At 52.8% G+C, this 13,893-nt stretch overlaps 1 protein-coding gene across 3 annotated transcripts in view; it reads right to left on the reverse strand.

The window, feature by feature from the left end:
• LRRC20 (leucine rich repeat containing 20) overlaps positions 1–13,893 on the reverse strand; it is a 73,312-nt gene that overhangs the window by 3,188 nt on the left and 56,231 nt on the right. The window lies entirely within an intron of this gene.

Here is a 13,893-nt window from a genome sequence, read left to right on the forward strand (position 1 = left end):
AATTGTCCCATCTTTGATCAGTGGGAGCCCCTTCGATCTGGCTCCAGTTGACTCTTAACATGCCCCTGGCACTTTTTGGATGCATTTCCTTATTTTCCAGTAAGGCTCATCTCCAGTCTTCACCACCCCAGCCGTGGAATCAGCCACCAGGAAGTCCTGCTTCCTTTCAGTAGGGAGGGTATTGGTGCCCGGTACTAATGCTGCTAATGACCAAACCCAGTGTTACAATCCACCCACGAGGCTCCCTGTATGTCTAATCTGTTTGCTTTTGACTGTTGCCCAGACCCCGATCCTGTGTCCCCACCACATTCTATCTCGCTGCTCTGTCAGTGATGGACACCCGGGTGGCCTCCATCTGTCCTGAGGGCTAGCATGACACTGTCTCTGGATGTACGCCCAGGAGCAGGGCTGACTGCTCTGTTGAATATACATGGATACTTCATTCATCTGACTGCTGTCTAGAACTCCTGCTGAGTCAACTAGGAGCTCCAGTCATCCTGCTGCCCCAGGGCTTCCCAAAGAGGCTGCCTGGACTTTCCCACCCCCACGTCCAGGCAGATGGACAATGAGCCCCTAAACTTCGGTGAGGGTTGTGCAGTGTCCTTCCCTTCCCGTGCCTTGGAGCTCTGCAGTGAAAGGTAGGCAGTGCCTGGAAGGGGGTGAGGAGCGCCCACACTGGGCTGTTGGAAAGAGCCCCAACTGCATCCCCTGAAGACAGATACACTCCTCCCCTCTGAGTTTGGTAACTGGAATGTGTACCTACCCCCTAGCTCCTCTGGAAGAAGGGATGGAAGGCCACTAGCTCAGGACAGTTCCTCATATGTGCATGTCACTCAAGTTTATAAAGCACTTCCATTATTTGACCCTCCCCATAGCCATGGGGGTAGAGCAGCACAAATGCTCCTCTGCCCACTTTACGGATGAGGAAACTGAGGCTCAGAAAAGACTGACACTCAAGGGCACACAGCTATTAAACGGCAGAGCTGGGGCCCTGCCCAGTTTGCTGCCTGCTGGTTCATAGCAAGCTCCAGTGTCCACAGCCAGCTGGGTCAGGTGGGAATGGGAGGGGAGAAAGCAACCCAAACAAAGGTTTCAACCTGAACTGCCAGGTGACTCAGCACCCAGGGGAGTTCCCAGGGGCCTCCTCTCCTCAAGACTGCAGCCCAAGATGTTCCTAGCAAGGTGGGAGTTTGCAAGGATTTGGGTCTCCGGCATCTCAGTTTTGGATCACATTTTGTTGTGGATAATAGTTTTTTTGTTTAACTAACATGTGTTGAGTGCTCGCTGATTTAAGCTCTTTACATGTAGTTTTTTAATCCTCACAATAGCCATGTAAGTGGAGTACTGTTATCTCCATTTTATGAGGAAAATGAAGATCAGAGAGGTTAAGTAACTTGCCCCAGGTCACACAGGTAGGAAGTGCTGGAGCCAGGATATGAAGCCAGGCCTGCTGGCTCCAGGGTCTGTGCTCTTTATGCCACCTCCCACATGGCTCACCAGCCTGGCATACACTCCACCAACTGTGAGAACCCTCTAAGGGGTTCCCTTAGTTATGGGAGATTGAAAACAGTCTTTCTGCAGGGCACTCTGGTACCCAGGAGTGTCTGGCTTCCCCTGACTAGGATGCTCACAGCTCTCTGGGCTCCCCACCCAGGAACAGCTCCTTCTCAATGCCCAGGGACTCCACCTCCAACAGAAGCCAGGGGCACAGAATTACAGAATCTCTGAGGTGCCCATGAGAGGTATTTCCTTGCTAATCTGCCCTGAGAGAAAAGGTTTCCTGGAGATGTTATCAGGTTGGTTCTAGAATCTTCCATGCCTCCTGGTTCTGCTCTGGGTCACAGTGCAGAACAGACGTGTCCCTTCTTGTCCACGACAAAACACTTCTGAGACTTGGAGCCCAGTAACCACCACATGCTTCAGGCAAACACTCCTAGACCCTTCACTTCATGTAACATTGGACAGGCAGAGTTGGCTAAGATGCTGAACAAAGCTCTGCAGTCAGATAATCAGAATGGCTTTTCCAGTGTCTCTGTTGCCCTAGGCGGGATCTCTGAACCTCAGCTTTCTGACCTGTACAATGAGGGTCACTCTGCCTACTTTACAGGGAGGCAGTGAGAAATCAGTAAGACAACTGTATGCAGTATGCCTGCTCAGTGCTCTAGCAACACACACTCCACAAGTGCAGGGGCCCCTGCTCCCCGTTGATTGTCTGGTGCCTGCACCGAGCACACTCGCTGAGCACTACCCCAATCCAAGAGGACGTGCCCTAACTTCTGAGCAGGAAGACACAGAGCTTGGCCAACAACGTCTCAGCTGGATTTCACCACGGAGATGCCTGGACGTAAGATCATGTAGAAAGGAAAACGGTATCAAGCCTCAGACGTCTCCTGAAAGTGCTGTTAAGTCCCACGCCCCTCACCACCTCTCACAGGCGGTCAGAAGCCCTGGACGTGGCTTCAGCTGAGAGTACCAACTGGAAGGGCCCTCGAGATACTCATTTTCATGGATTGCTGGCGTGGGGCAGCATAGATCATAGCAGAGAGACCATCAGAGCTGGGAAGAAGTTGAGGAAACTGAGGCAGAAGGGGGAGGAAGCAACTTGGCCCAATCACCCAGCCACTGGGCAGCCAGGCTGATGCTGAGATGGAGGACCCTCGCTTATTAGACCAGAGAGGAGCGATGTGTAGGCTTCCCTGGGCCCCGTGAACAGGCAACCAAACCCCTACTCAGGAGTCTGCCCTCCCTTAGCACCTTGGGGTGACCTGGCTCTGGGCTCCCTGAGGGCCCGGCTCTGTTCGTCAGACCACAGGCCCAGTCCCTTGGCACGTCCTGGGAGCACAGGAAACTCTTAAGCTCCTGAGGGCAGAGTCTTTGACGTTGAGTGCCAAGGGCAGAACACCATACCTGGCACACACCATGGTGGGCACAAAAAGACATTCTGGGCAGCTGGGGAGTTGCTAGGCTGTGAGGTGGCTGGGAGCTGGGTCACAAGCAAGAAGATTGGCTACAGGGTGGCTGTGGGGCTGATCATCATCTGTCCTGCCGGCAGGAACCGACATGACAGATGAGAGGACACGAGGTGGCAATGAAGGACTCAGAGCCCAAGGCAAACGTGGAGGCTCGGGTAGCCAAAAACAACAGCGACAAGTCTGTTTCTAGAATGTGGGGTTAGGAGCAGACATTGCTTCTGGGAGGGGAGGCAAAGCAAAAACAACTGATATCAGTTCCCCCCCCCCTCCTTTTGCCTTGTTCTGGGCTCACTGGTCTGCTAATGTCCCATTAGGTAGCTGCCAGCCTCAGCTCTTCCCTGCCCCTTACTGGGCCCGGAGTGGGGGCTGAAGGTAGGGGCTGCCCATGGCAGTTCTTGGCTCTTTCCATGGGAGCTGGGCCCCCATGCTCCCTGCTAATAATGGCTGGGAAGAAAAGGGCTAAATGGAACCTTCATCTTTGTCACACCAGCAGCAGCTTGCAATGGCCACAGCCAACAGCACAGTCAATGGTGGGGGCAGGAGGGACAGACATCACCCCCTCTGCCACTGACAGCCGGTATAAGAATACCCCCTGCTTTGGGCTTTTAAGAGGCAAAATCATTTCACGGGGTATTACAACCACCATGTGATGCAGAAGGAAATCGAGGCCCAGGGAGCTTCTGTACCTTGTCTACATGGGCCTGGCAAAGAAGGCTGCTTCTGGGGACGGATATTTGAGACCCTGCGCTGGATGGTTCCTCACAATGACCCATTTTGCAGATGAGGAAACTGAGCCTCAGGTTCTCGGTGCTGACAAAGATTCACTGACTCTACTCTGGCTTCCCTGAATTTTTCAACCAGGTCAGAATTTTGCATTTCCGTGCTCATCTTTCATGGTCCATTTTAGCCAGAAACCTGCTAAGTTGGTTTAGCCTGTTAACAACAGGCCCCAAATGGAGTCGCTTATGCTAAGCCCCACATCACCACACTGAGACTAAACTTACAGTTTCAGCTCTCCCAGAAATGAAATCTAAAACCAGTCAATCAGGAACCACCCAATGGGCACTAGTGAGGTCATCTGCCTGGTGGACCCCTGCCATCCCCTAAAAGAAAGTACCTTCGCGATAACCAACCCACTTTTCTCGCCTGCAATACCTTCCTTGTTCCCACTCCCCTCTGCCTCGGTCTTTCATTCTGTACAGCTCCTTGGAGCTCCTTTCTAGCTGCTAGATTGGATACTGCCCAGTTCGTGAATCGTTGAAGAAAGACAATAGGATCTTTAAAATGTACTCCGTTGAATTGTGTTTGTAATAAGCCAGAATCCTCCGCCCTCAGTATGTGATCACCCTCGTACGTCTAATCAGGTTCCTTATCTGCCACCACCTGCTAGGTGATGTCTGCTCACCCTGGTCTGCCTTCAGCAAGAATCCTGTGAAGTCATTTAGCCAGAATCTTCCCTTACCCATGATGGTTTTCCTCTTAGTAATTTTCTATCCACTGACATCCCCCAACCTCCACTCCTCTATTATAAATTCCCAATTGCCCACACTGTATTTATAATTGAGCCAGGTTCTATTCTGAGGTCTCTTTTCTCTTGCCTCAACAGTCCTGAGTAAAATTTATTTTTCTTGCTTTAAACTATTGTTCAGCTCTGGTTTCTCTTTGACAGTGCCTAAGCGCTGGACGTCACCAAGCCAGTAAGTGCTGGAGGCAGGACAGTTCTCGATAGTTCCTGAACCCCAAACCCCTCTGTGTTGCTTCATCTCACTATATAAAGGGGCAAGGCCAAGGCCAGATCCGGTCTCTGGCCCCTCAGTTCCCAAAACGTAATCACGACAGGAAGGTTTCAAGGTGCAACTCACTCAGGGCTGGACCCTGGGCTGAGGGTGTCACATCAGCTGTGAATACAGCCTCACTTCAGAGATGGGGGCTGAGGCTCAGAGCTGTGGTCAAACCATCTCCCCACCTGCCACTGGGGATCACTGGTTCTGCCTCAGTTTCTCCAGAGGGTGTTGAACTAGGAGGTGGCTAAGGACTGTTCTCTCTCTGAACTCTGACTCCTCCACCCCTGAGCCAGAGAGGCCAGCAGCCTGCAGAGTGGCCGCTGCTCACGAGTGGGAGGAGTCTCTCTGTGACCCCCCTGCTTGTACGGCATGAAGACCAGCTGCAGCTCAGCCTTGGAGCAAGTCTCTGCGGCTCCAGGCCCAGCGACAGCAGCACTGCTTGAATTCTCAGCCTGGCATTTTCACATCTACCACTGAGCTGGCCTCTCCAGGGTCTGCGTTGTTTTCCACACCACGCTGCTGAAGGACACTGATAGCCTTCACAGGTACAGAGAGGAGACTAAGTGAATCTCTTTCCCTTGATTTCACTGCTAAAGTTGTTTGAGCTGCTTAGAGGCAGGAGCAAGGGAACCACTAGACTGTGCCAAAACTGGCAGAATCAACAACTCGAAACAGCCAAGCCGGCAGGTACTAAGCCCAAGAGGCCAACCCAGCGTTTCCAGCTAAAGCTGAAAGATTGTTCACACTCACAGCATCCTGAGCAGAGGGGGAGATGGCTGTCGAGGGGAGAGGAGGAGGTGCTATGATCTGCACTGTGTGGGTGGGGAAACTGAGGCTTGGCGAGTTTAAATAAGTTTCCCCAAGGCCACGTGGCACAGGGGCAGCAGGGTGGGAACAGAAGCCAGGCCTCTGGACTTGGGACCACCTGGACAGGAGACCCAGCCCTCCCCTCTCCCATGGGCCATGCCCTCGTCATCACTCAGCAATGGCCTGCCGATCCTCAAATCCCAGCTCACAAGCAACCTCCTCTGTCACTCCACTCGGTCCCCATCCAAACCCCCACCACACTTTTCACCAGTCTTGTATCAGGCATCGTGCTCTGCAACCTGTGCAAACCTCTGTTTACCCCCATGAGTGCAGTACCTCGCACAGTGGCACATGAATGAATGAATGAAGGAATGAATGTCTTACCTCCTGAAGTAGATTATACGTTCTCTTAGGCTCAGGACCACCCTGAGCTGGGCACACAGTAGACCCACCATCAACACCACTTTATTAAACAACTCTGTGACCCTTCCCCTGGCCCTGCCCCATTCTATGTGTTTGCCAGCAGGGGCCAGGCCTCTGTGGACCAAGGTGGTGATAGGACATTGGCCCTTTAGCACTAGAAATCCAATTTAGAAAATGAAAAAATATTGATGAGCAAAAATAAAATAAAATCACCCACGTCCTGCATCTAGAACTAATCACTCTTAATGTGTTGACCTATGGCCTTTCCAATGATTTCTTTTAATTAATATTTCATATTAAATTTTTAATATGCACGTACATTCACACACACACACACACACACACACACACACACACACACACACAATCTATATTTCAAAAACGGCCTCCTAGATGTCATGCCATAACATCCTTTCCCTGATGACACGTTGTAAACATCTTCAAGGTGACGAGTCAGTGACATTATTATGGCTGCATCTAGTCCACGGCACGGAGGGACACCACTTAGGTTCCCACTTCTGTTGTTGGACATTCGGGTTCATGCCAACTTTCCCCGTTACAGACAATGAGAGGCTTTGAGTTCACAAGGCATTCCAGGGTTACCGCATGCATCACTTTCAGCCTGTGACTGTGGAATATAGCATGCGAGGTTCCAGAATTCCTTTCTGAAGCCAGAATAATATTCTTTTGACTTTCCCGTGGCCCCCAAGTGTCTGTTGGTGGCGATGGACTTACGTTGTGAGGCCTGGTATCCTGGCCCACAGCAGGGATGAAGCCCCCCAATCTGGATTAAACTCCACAAATGCTGGCGCAGGTGGGACACACTCCACTGATGGTTCCTGTCATCTCACCAGGACGCAGCCAATGACCCTCCTCCCACATGGACAGGTGGATCCAGCCCTCCTCTGCCTGCAGAGAGCCATCCCAAACTGCCCCCTACATAGATCTGTGGAAGCGTAAAGTAATCAATAATACCAGAATCAGAGTAGGCAGCACTTAAGAGAAAAGTACTTCCCCAAGGTCACTTGACATCCCTTCACTAATCATTAGCACTACTGACTGGCAAACTTTTGTATGCCAGTGGGGCCAGCTAGAGGCAAGATAAGAAAACACAGTCACTTCACACGTGTGGTGCCCATAGTCTAAAAGGACGCTGAGGGGAGGAGGGGTCTGGGCCCAGGGAAGGGGTAAGGGGTACTGAGTGAGCTTCTGAGCACAGAGGTGACCCCATGGGCTGGGCCCATGACACAGAAGGTCCCTTGTGGAATTGGGATTCAAGGTTCCCCAACCTGGTGGCCCCGGGTTCAAGTGCTTTGGCTTCCTTGGCAGCTTGGAAATCAATAGTGGCAGCCCTTACCCTACCCAAGCTGGAGTGCACTGGAGAGGTCACACATGCCTGGCTGACCCACTTCTCACCTGAACTATCTCTTTCTGGCCAGAAATGCCCGATTTCTCAGGACCCTCCAGCTTCTCTGCCTCCATCCCCAAGGGGTTCTAGCCAGGGAGTGTGTGCCTACACCTTCAGAACACCTCCTTATAATGACACCTGTGATACTAGGGAAAGATGCAGAGGCAGTGCCAGCCCTAGTGTGTTAGGCCTGTGGGTGGCACCTAAGGAGCCACCTTCGCCTCCCCTGGGGGGCTGCAGGCACATTCGTGCTTGAGAATCGAGGCCGGCCCCGCAGCCAGAGCTGGCCCCCATCCCTCAGCCTTGACGCAGCTCTTGGTGCCTGGAGACCAAAACAACCAACATCCAGGAGACGGTGCTGAGCTGAGCTGAGCTTCGTGCAGCTACTCTAAATGCCACAGGACACAAGCAGGCAAACTATGGTAACCTGGCAGGGTAGGAAATCACGCCTGGAACAAGAAGGCTCCTGGGCCACATGCATATACATGTCCCTCACTCACAGCTCGGTCTGTGCCTTCAGAAGGCTTGGCAGAAGCCAGGTGGGATCAGTGACAGAGCCTCCCCCAACCCCACAGAGTCCTGGACTGAGCATCCTGGTGAGGGTGGCACAGGAAGAAAACAAATAGCTCCTGCCCTCAGGAACACAGAGGACACCACATGACAAGTCTACAAGCTGAGTTCTGCGGCCCTCAGAGCAGGTTGTATGGAACAGGGAGTTCTAAGCCCCCTGCTGAAAGGGGCCAGTTGGGAGAGTGGGCAGGGCCAGAGCCAGGCCCTAAGCTCAGATATGACATTTAACGTCCTGCAACCTCGGGCAGGCCTCTCACGTCTCTGAACCCCAACCTTTCGTCTTTAAAACAGTCCTTCTGCCTCATGGGGCCACATCAGACAGCAGAGGGGAACATAAAGCACTCCCCACGAAGAATGGGGTTACAGAGGTATCAAATCCCTCCTTACCCCAGGCTGGCCAGCAAAGGGGCACCGAGTGGGGTCCCCCACCACAGCCTTACCTCCTGCATACGCCCAGCCTGGATTTGCTATGCAATGAAAGTCGGACCATAATGACTCTCTTTAGGAATAACAGTCTTATTGGCTGCTCTGGAGACAACCAATAAGTAACTAAGTAACTCAGATGACCTGGCCCACGCCTGGCATTTATCTTCCCAGTCAGATTTGTCTTTGCTCCCTATGCCCATCCCTCCTCCTTGCTAAAGTCCCTTGCTCTCCCTCTACCTTCCTCCACCTGCCCCCCTGCACTTGGGTCATTGGAAGGCCCTGTACCTCAGCATCCCTACAGCCCCCCAGCCCCAGGCTGCTCTGGGCTTCTTTCAGGTCCTCCAACCGCTTCCCTTAGATGCTCTGGGAGGGCCTCAGAAAAGAAAGACCACGCTGCTACTGTCTCTCATTAAGTGTCTGTTATTCCCCCGCATGGAGCTGGGGGCGTGCCTGTATCTAACACTTGCCTGGAGGACTAGAACGCTAGAACTACGTAATCTGCTGTGTGTGTGTGTCAAGTGTCTGGAAGTGAGGGGTGACGGGACATACAGATGGAAAAGTAATTGCCTCCCCTAAAGGCTCTTCTTTCTGGGTGCTGGCAGACGTGTGAATGGCTCCTTTGTAAATCCTTCTCTGTGCTTTGAAATTATAGTTGCTGACACCAATTCATCACTCTTTCTGCTCAGGTTTAAGATCAATGTTAGAGCAATAATACCTCCCTTACAATTGGAAAAGAAGAAAAGCTCCTAAGATAACCCCCAGGTGGGAATGAATTAGGTACGACCCAGCCAGGGAAAGTAGCTTCTGGGAAACAAAAGCAGTTGGTGGGGGCAGCGTGGGGTGGTCAGGACACCAGGAGAGAAAAAAGAGTGGGGAGAGTCTGAGCCAGTGGTGTGCTGGCTAGTGTTTGACAATCTGCTCCCTAAAGGGGAAAATACCCGGATTTGTAGCATTTGTGATTTTTCATGGTGTAAATACTCCCACAATGGCCAATTTCAAGCTACCAAGGTACGCCACTAAACTTGAGGGAGTGCCTCCAGTACCACTGGTGAGCCAAGCTGAGTCACTAGACTGCAAGCTCCCAAACCAAAGGTGCTGGAACTCAGGCCAACTCCTCATCTCTTACACAAGGAATCTTTGGCATAAACTTGTCCTTTGGGAACTGGCCCACTGTTTTACTATCTATATGTTCCCTGTTGCCTTTGGCTATTGATAAAGTTCCTTCTGAAAATGTCAGGTAAGCAGGCTGTGTTACAGGGAAACCAGGAGAGGGGGTTTTGTGGGCACTGGGGCAGCAGAACACCGTGCCCAGGGCCCAGGGGACAGTAGGTCAGTGAAAAAGAGGCCCCCAGAGGGAAGGAGGCAAGGCCAACCCACCTCTGTCAACGGTCAGCTCTCACGGCCAGGCTGTTGTTCTCGTCCTGATGTAGCTACACACACACACACATACACACACACACACACACCAGCCAGCCATTGGAAGGAGGAGCAAGAGGGAGGTGACAGCTTCTTCAGGGATGGAATGTGGTTGTTGACAGAAGGTTCTGGTCTAACTTAGTGGTTCTATCTTACCTGCACATTGAAATTGTCTGGGGAGTTTAAACAAATCGTTAAGCCTGAAACCCACCACCAGAGATTCTGATTGAATTGGCATGGAGTGTGGTCTGAAGATGGGGGTTTTAAAAACTCCCTGGATGATCTGAATGTACCTAGTTTGAGCACCGCTGGTCTTCCCGGTGAGACTTAATGAGAGAATCTGGCGAAACTACTACACTTCCATCCTAGGACATGGCCTACCTGCTTCAATGCATCAGGCGGAGCCGTCAGGAGCGAGGCTGAGTGCCTGCCTGGCCTAGGAAATCCTGCCTCAGTCCCACGCACCATTCTCTTCATCCCACGGAAGTTTCCTTTCAACCAAAGCGATGTGCTTCGGCCACAACTTTGCCGTGGCGTTCTAGCTTCCTACAGCTCTGTGCGAAAATCTTCTCTCCTTATGCAAGGCACTGTCTTGCATAGTTGGGGTTCTGGAGAGAGGCTGCCTGGGTTGGAACCCTGGTTCTGCCCAGTTGCCATGTCATTTAACTTCCCTGTGCCTCAGTTTCCTCACCTGGGGGGAATAACAGTACCTGACTCATAAGTTTGTCACGAGGACTCAACAAGAGCACACTTGAACAATGCTTAGCGAAGACGCAGGCATGACGTAAATGGTCACTGACTCTCCGCGGCTGTAACTGACCACTCCGCGAGCCCCGTGAGGACGAGGACTGTGCTTTGTCCATCTCTGTCTTTAGCACAGAGCAAGCGACTCAATCAAAAAATGACAACCGGTGAATGAATAAACATTTCCCAACTGCCTAAATCCCTGTTTGTGTCTGTGCCCCTGCAAGTCTCTTATCCGCTGAAACGCCCTTGCAAGGCTGAGCTCCACGATTCAGAGCTTTGGGACTGCTCTCCAGCACTCTGGACAGAGACACGTCCACCATGTCCCCACGACAGGCAGTACTGGAGACTGGCTGTCTAGCCACGCATGGAAGCATCTTGTTTTATTGGACATAAATGTCAAAGAACTTCTTTTCTTGCTGTTTGTGTGAGTGCTACCCACAGAGTGCCAACAGCATCCTGGATAATTGGAAGTCTGGGTAATCCAGGCCTTACCATGCGGGGGTTGGCACAGGGAATGCCATCTGGGCAGAGACTAAGTGTGTGAAAGGTCATTTGCCCAGAGGTCCAACTTGCTAGTTCCCTATAGGCAGACACACATGGGAAGGGGCTGCAAACAGGAGCTTCCCTTCCCTTCGTGTCTGGGGCCATGATTAATTTGCAGTAACTGCTGTTGAAACCTGTTTGTTTACTCCCTGGCATATCCCTCAGCATGGCTCCCTGGCCAGCAAGTTCTCCCTGCACCATTTGTCTAATGGTCACCTCCCCAAGTTGCTTGTTAGCAGATTGATGCCTGTACCTACTGCTTGCTGCCGTGGGCACAATTCGGCGCTTTGCGGGCACTGAACAAGGGTGTGAGGGCAGAGGGCATGAGTCTGCTGTGGCAAACAGGCAGCTGCCACCCTGGGCACTGTGACACCCAATGCTTGGGGGGAGGGGAGTGAAGGGTAAGGCTCAGACTGTTGCCAGCTGGCTGTGTTCAGAGGGACAACCAAACCAAGGGCAGGAGACAAGTGCCAGGGCTTTGACTACATCCTCCATAAATGACCTGCCAGCCCAGGCAGCCCCTGCCTTGCCAGGCTTGAAAGCTGCCCATTGTGGTGACGCCCCCTTCTCAGTTACTAAGTGCCTGTCTCAAGTCCCTTCATCACCAGACCCAAGAGTCAGGGAACGGCAGAGAAGCATGCTTCAGGGTGTGTGTATGTGGTGAGGGAAGGAGACGTGGGTTCCAAGCCTCTCACTATGCCACTGTCTGTTCTGCCAGGATGCAGAGCCTTGTGTCCAGAACCACTTGTTTTGGCCATTTGCTATTTCCTCCGTCCCATTTAGGTTTGGTGGGTCGACAGATGGATAGCCTGACCTCTGAAAGCCTTTGAGGTGTTGGCACATCTCCCCTTCATTTAAGATCTTCCTGGAAGCGGGTCCCTCCTATAAGGCCTGGCACCTTTGGCTGACCAGGACCAGGGCTTGGCTAAACCCCAAGTGGTACGAGGCGGAAAATGGTGGCTCTCGAAAAATGCAAGCAGCCAGATTTCACACGTTACATTTACAGCTCTGGGCAGACGCGACTGACAGAGCAGCTTGTTGGTGCGGGGGACACAGGCATACCATTTACTAATCCACATCATATTAGGCCAGCCCCCCGCCCCGCCCACACCCCCAACAGAACCTGGCATCCGCATGGGGCAGGGGAAGGAGGGCAAGAGGCCAGCTTCTCTGCTTTGACCTGTCTTCAGGGCTGACTGCCTTCTGTGGCAAGCAGGGAGTTCCCAGAAGTGTGTTTGCTAATCAGCGTCTTGTAAAATGCCCCCTAATGAGGCCTTGCAGTGTGAGCCCTCCCAGGGGAAGCTCCTGCCAGGGCTGAGGCAGGTCAGTGCGGGAAAGCTATTCCCTTGCAACCTGCAAACTTGATTTGGCAAAGAGTTTATGGGTGCCTCCCAGACATGTGGCACCCTGCACCTGCTTCTCCCCGCAGACACCCACACCCTACTCTTCCATCAGACGAAGACCAGGCAGCCTCTGGAACACCAAAGACCTGGGTTCAAATGGTGCCTCCCCCACATCTTTGTACGGCCTCCTTAACCTCTCGGAGCCTCTCTTCTCAGCTGTTAAGTGGAAATAATACCCCCAATCCAGAAAAGAGGCTTGAGCAGATTAGAGGAGATGATTACAGGGCAGCTGTTCAAGGCAGCCACAGCTATTAGGTTATGAGGCATCTGTGTGTGTACTTTTATCTTTTTAGATCAAACAAAGCTTTATTTCCACTTCTGCTCCTCCAGAGCTTCCTCTGTTTAAAAACCCTTCCCTGGGCTCCAGGGGAAGAACTAGTAGTGACACTCTCCTCTTGTCCCACCAGAGGGACAGCGGGGCTGTGCTGTAGAACAACAGGACTGGGTCACGCTCGCTCCTGCTCCTCCGGAAGCCCCCGCACCCTGCACAGCCCCCATGTGCCCCACTCTCAGCACTTGGTACTCAGGGACTGTCTCATCCCCGCAACCAGAGGTGACTTCTGAGAGCAGCAAGAGCATGCAGAGCCTCTCCCCCAGGGGCAGCTTGGTAGAGAGCCCTAGGGGGAACTAAAGCCATGTTCCCATTTATTCTGCGAATCAGGCTGAGGTTGGAACGGCGATATGAATGTCGGGGAGAGCAATCCTGAGGTCCTCGTGGGCACTTGTGCCCGGGACTAGGGGGGAGGGCAGAGATGCCACATCCCAAAGGATCTCTTCTCTTGATGGAGACGAGAGTGAAGCTGGGGCCCCCCAGAAGAATGTCCTTCTCCCCTGCCTGTCCAGAAAAGGGAGAGGTGGCTGCGACACAGGGCTGGACCCCCAATGACACACTGCTCCACAGCAGGGGTGCAGGTGCCCCTTTGGGCAGGGTGCGCTCTCTCCAGGTCTTCCTGGCCCCGCACTCCCAGCCTTGTATACTGGGGGACAAGCGTCCTGTACTTGGGGAAACCTCATGGTGGAAGGCTAGCGCCAGGGCCCAGAAAACGATGATGGGGGGAGATGTGAAATGTGACAGGAGGAACCAATTGCAACAGATGATTCAGGAGGCAGAGTGGGCAGGACTGGGTGCTGATTGGATGGACGTGGGGAAAGGAGAGGAGGAGACAGATGGAATTCTTAACACATCGCTGGCCCTGCCCGGGGCCCGAGTAAGAAATGCAGGTTCCTGGGCCCCAGCCACAGAAATTCTGATTTGGGAGGTCTGAGAGAGGACCTGGGAGCCTGCATTTAACAGTCACTCCAGGGGGACTCTGGTGCGGGATCTGTGTCACGTACCCTAAGGGTCTCTGTGAGGCTTACGGAGCAGATGGGGCCATTAGCACAGTCAGCTGGCA

The sequence above is a fragment of the Rhinolophus sinicus genome, chromosome 15 (genome assembly GCF_057876585.1).
Source record: "Rhinolophus sinicus isolate RSI-liver-muscle chromosome 15, RSI-T2T, whole genome shotgun sequence".
Classification (NCBI taxonomy): domain Eukaryota; kingdom Metazoa; phylum Chordata; class Mammalia; order Chiroptera; family Rhinolophidae; genus Rhinolophus; species Rhinolophus sinicus.